The following is a 6,000-nucleotide window of genomic DNA, read 5'->3' on the forward strand; positions in this document are numbered from 1 at the left end:
TTCAATCTTGGAAATCTCAAATTCAATAATAATCAATAAAAGTTTAGTTTCACGTAGTTAAATCAGTTCTGTTAGTTGGCAACTCTTTTTATTTCAGGCAAGGTCGGAGCGGTTCTATCCAATAGATTCATGTCTGTGGTGGTTAGCGCATTGGCTGTTATTGGTTTCGATATTGTAATGGCTGTAACAATCCCTATATTGAAAGACCCCAGTCGTATTTGAGGAGTATCGATCATCCCGCTATATCATTTTCTGTCCCATGATTCAATTGATGTAATGTGCGTACAATTAAATGTCGTTTAGATGCTTTGAGCTTCAACATTGAAACTCCTGTGTGCCATAAATTGATTTATTATGCAATGACTATAGAAGACTATAGAAGGCAGTTTTTCCACACAAAAAATCTGACACAGAATGTCAGCATCAAATTATAATTATTATTATTTTTTTTGAAGAGGCAGTTTTTCACCTCAATGAGGATTTTTCTTTTTTAAAAGCCTGGAATTTGTTACATTTTTCTGTATAACTATTTTAAAATTCATTTCATGGTCTTGTAAAAGTTGATATGAGGTTCCAAATATGATACAAAATTGTTGTACGTATAATGCTGCATGTAAAAATATTTCGATTGAATTCTGTTACCTTAATTCTTCCATTAAGGAAATTTAGTAACACCTATAGGAACTGCAACGCCTTTTTTGCACCGTATCGATCATCATTTGTAAAGTGGACAAACTTGTGATTTCAATGTTTGTAATGTAACATGGATGCTTATCGATATACATAACTCTTTGTACCAAGGATAAATTGCTGTTATTATGCTCTATTATAATAATAAAAAAAAAGAATTGCTATTTGACTATGGAATCATTCTTTGTTTTAACGAGTCAAATTCTGCAAAATATTATACTGACTACAATGCCAATGCGTAAAGATATTGTCTTTTTTCAAAAAAGGGTATTTCTTTCATTATGCTTGAAGGTTGAAAACATATAATTGTATCACATGTTAAGTATCTCACTCGTCACGTGTTGATTTCATCGCGCATATGCTAATTATATCGAAAATGAGTATGATATTAATAATTTATAAAAATTTATTTATTTAATCAGCACATAAAAGTTATTATTTTATTTTTACACCTGTAAAGAAACCCAATTTGATTTCATTAATAAATATGATAGGGTAGATCCAAAACTTAGTAAACAATTTATGTGGAAATTTGTACTTTATGCCCAAATTGATTCAAATTAGGCATCGACCTGGATTATTGATTCTGATTGAAATTTATAGAATAAAACAGTTTGAAAAGTCTTGAGATAAAATTGTGAAACAAATAAATGCTGGTTATTAAAGTTTCTCTCATTGAATAGCTTGTTTAAAATGATATGCTTGTGTGTTTTGCTTAAACTATTTCGTTGCGTAATATTGTTGGCATCTCGTTGTAAATCTGTTGTACAGCTCACTACAATAATTCAAATAGAAAAGATCGATGATGAACTAGATGGAGTAAAACATGTGATAAAAATGATATTATGATTTGCGATGCATATGATATCTACCAAATTCGTTGAATTTTACCTATCCCCCGTCAAAATTTGGGGATAGCAGTGGCGTCAGAAGCAGATTAAAAGTAGTTGGAGGGCTAGATTTATCAGAAATCTGGCAAGCAAAAAAAAAAGGGGGGGGGGGGGGGTAATGGTTATGGTTATGTTTTATTACATTTGAAAAAAAGTGGGTATCCCCCCCCCCCCCCCCCCCCCCCGGTTTCGATGCCTATCGATAGTATACCATTGGAAATAATAAGATATCCTAATATATAATTTATAATGAACTTTACAATGGAGTTCCACGACGAGCGATAAATCATAAAGCTTTCCTATAGTTATATTTTGGAGTTTCGTCTTTGAATTTCTACTTAATTTATTGTTTATTACCTCTATTTAAGATTTACTGTATCAACGATAGTTACTCCTGGATATGTTCACAGTTTTCAGTATCAAAGTTAACAAATTTTTATAGTAACTTAAAACCTTTGGCAATATCTGTATATATATAGGATATCTATGTTGTGTGATTTTATACTTGAATCACCAAGGAGTTGTAATGGCAAATATGTTCGCGAGGCTAATGTAAAGCGAATTTAACCATTTTAACGAGTAGGGAAAAGCAAATACATGCGTAAAAACACCAAATATTAGATTTCTTATTTATCTCGTCATATTTGATTCATATTATCAAGCTTTTAAGACAACCCCCTTTACTGAAACAAACTTATTTGTTTTACCTAATCGATGATGCAACGTTGTTTAATGCAGTTAAGTTGAGCTTGCGCAATGCAATTTAGTGCGTCATTTCGAAGATAAATATTATTTTAGCTGATTTAATGTAAAGTTGCACTAAAATAAACCAAGAAATAGGTTTTTTATCAAAATATATTATTTTCGTAGAGTTTAATAACTTATATGGAATTACTGAAGACTTGAAAAAACACCCGCATCACCCGTTTGTTAAAGCAAAGGTTTATCACACGGTTAGTATACACCAAACGTATAAGATAAATGGCCATATAAAAAACCGTTGACATGCATCTCATTGGAATCAAACAAAATACAAAATATTTGTGGAACTCTATATTGTACACTGAAATTTAACCAAACACTAAACAACTCTTATTCAAGAAAAAAAAATAAAGTTAACCACCAACAAAAATTCTAAATATTTTTTTTTAATCTCATACAGTATGTATGTATTCTGCAATCCGCTTTCAACTGTTTTAAAGCTCCTTCATTTATTAAAATTTTTATCATGATTGTATAACAGTTCATATAAATCGTGTGTCATTTGTCTACTGTTTCTGACATGAAACAGTTAGAATATTGCGTGGACAATAAGTGTATATTTAAAATGCATTATGACCATGCTGACGGATCTCACTAAAGCTACCATTATTTTGAAGAGAAAATCCATAATTTGCCAAACAATATAACAATATGGGATATTAAACAGTGAACCCCTTAAACCAATACACCGTCTACAATCACAATGGGATTTGCATGCTGATACAATACAAGTCATTTAAAAGTTTTAAATATTAAAAAATACTTCTATAAAGCCACTTTAAAAAATCAATTTGTTTATGAAGAAGGCTAACATAGGCATTGCCTGCTGCCTAATCCATTTATGTAAATGTATATTTGCATAATAAAATATGTTCAAATCAAATAAATTTGTTTACACGCCAAAACAAGAGAAATCTTCAGTTTCAAAAATTTCTTGAAGGTATATATGACGCGCAAACATTCAACCCGTGATACTTAGCAAACACATTTAACTACGTTGTAATAAATAGTTAAAATGAAAAAGTTCTGATTTATTATGACAGCATTCTTTAGAATTACTAGATCAATATGATATCTAATTACTAAGAGATAATCATTTTGGTTTTAATTTGCATCCAAACTTACAATAATCTAAACACTGAGAGTAAACATATGCATTGAGCCATTCAATTCAGCTCCCTTCAGAAGATTTTCTTGTGAGTTAAGTGCAAAAAATGATAACAAACACTACGTTAATACACACAAAAGCCACTGTTGAAAATGATATACAGAAAATATCAAAACTTTGCGATGCATCCTGCCAGCTGACCCTTTTCTTGTGGTCTGCAATCTCCTTTCGACTTTCACCGAGTTCGCGTCCATTTTCTTCTTTGTCATCAATATTGATGTTTTGGTTTTTACTGGAAAATATCCGATGAATTAACAACAAGCCTTTTGGTATTGCTCTGGTTTCATCATTATGATACCACCTGATGGCAAAAACGGCCATAACAAGGATAATGCAGCCCAACAAAAATTCGGCAAACGTCTTCAGAATCAGTACAGATAGACCGGGCAATGACGACTCGGGAAGTCTGGAGGCTATAGCTGTCTGATACAGGAGAAGAGACAATAGACTGGTGATGGAAAAACCTAGACGCTCTCCTGATTTAACCGGAATAAAGAATACCAGGGACGGTATCAAACTCAGTACACACGGCGGGATCACAAACAAGACCGTTTGGTACAAGGCACGGCGATGGAAGTGCAGAGTAAAAACGATTTGTTCAAAACCATAGTCTTTTGATACATATGTTATTGCTTCATCTAGCTCCCACATGCCATTCAGTGTAAAAACCTGAAGAGAAATTTGTGTGGTCAGGGAAATAAATCTAATATTGCTACCTTCTACGCTCCAGGGAGCAATTTCCATGTGACACTTCTGATAATCAAAGGGATACAAAGTCACATCTGATAAACAAGTGGTTTCAAACAGATCTCCTATATACATTTCGGCACCCCCTGACGAATTAAAGTTAACAAAATTATCGCCCGCCCCAAGTTTACGAAGTTGTCCAAAACTGTTTGCTAGAACAAAATTTGGAGACCATACTTCTTGCGCTTTAAATGAAGTTGACGAAATGACGTCATAAGGCGGATCTGACGTCGACCAAGAGATTCTTGGATCTCTCCAGATAAAAACAACAAGCCCTGTGATTGAAAATTTGCCAGTTGACTCAGTAAAGCTGTGGATACTCTTAATGTAAAAGGTGTAGTAAATATCAGTTTTTTCACTTCCGTTAAACGTTGGACGAACATTCACGTTGTAGCTACTGAGAAGAGAACTTTGAAGACTCGATTCTGCCTCCATGTAAGACATACAAAGTACGTAAAAGTTGTTCAACATTAAAAATAAAATCCAAAGCAGATTTTCAGACACTTTCCGCATCATTTCGATTAGATATGAATGACAAATAATAACAGCACATAACAGTACGTGCACAAAGATTTTTTGTGTAAGGCAGTGTTAATAATCACGAAGCTAAATCCCCATTAGTTTGAGTATTACTGTTTGAACAATTTGTTAAGTTGTTCTTAAAAGAATAAATCCGCATTTAATACTTGTAAAATATACAACAAGGGTTTAAGACATATCGTATAAAATTCATTGTAATTATATATTACTCCAAAGTATTTGTAATGACAATCAAGTAGCGTTGAGTGTAGGGCTTTATAACATGGCAAAAACCAATTGTTGTATGTTTCTATGGTATGATTGGTTGGCCAATCAAACGGTTCTGGTCTATTACATTTTTTAAAAACAGTATTTGGTTTGTTTTAACGAGCTGTCATGATGCAAAGTGCATTTTACATAAATGACCGTTCGATATTATTCCATTAAGAGTCTTTTAATGCAATTGAAAGATTCCCACTTCTCTATTTGATGCGTGCTTTGATGGAATCATACTAGATGATTCACACAATACGTAAAGCAAAGTAGGGAGAGTTGATTATTTAAGATTATTGTTTGACCAACTTTTGAGCAAAGCCGATCAAGTGTTTGTTGGTACAGGTCAAATAAAAAAGTAATTGCGGACTGGTTTGATTATTGGATAATATATAATTTGTCGGTTGAATTATTATATTCCACACATATATTGACCTTTTTCAGGTAAACCTCTTCCTACCTTGGTGAACACACGTATATGCAGAGCTACAACTAAACATTGATTATGAGTTGCTATGTAAGCAATTACATGTACGTACATGTGTCATTATTCTATCAATAGCATTCTTGACCGGTTGCGAAACGAATTTTTTCTGACTTGTTGTTGAAAAAGACATGCCACTTATTGCAAAGGCAAAAGTTTAAAAATAAATGTTTAAGCAGATTGTCAACTACTTGAAACAAAGTCGAGGATGAAATAAACAATAAATTAAAAATGAGAACTGTTACAATCCAAACTCCAATATTCCAACGGCTCTAGTTCTTTTAATATTTAAACATTACACACAAAGCTCTTGAAGATGCAAAATACCTATTTTTTTTTATTTATCTGTACTATTGTTACGAAGACATTTCGTTTACAATCTTTTGAAAAATTGAAATAATTGTATTTCGTGGTTTCCAAATTACTCATTCAATAAGGATACGCTAGAGGAAGTCTTGGCAAGTGTA

The sequence above is a fragment of the Crassostrea angulata genome, chromosome 1, assembly GCF_025612915.1.
Source record: "Crassostrea angulata isolate pt1a10 chromosome 1, ASM2561291v2, whole genome shotgun sequence".
Lineage (NCBI taxonomy): Eukaryota > Metazoa > Mollusca > Bivalvia > Ostreida > Ostreidae > Magallana > Magallana angulata.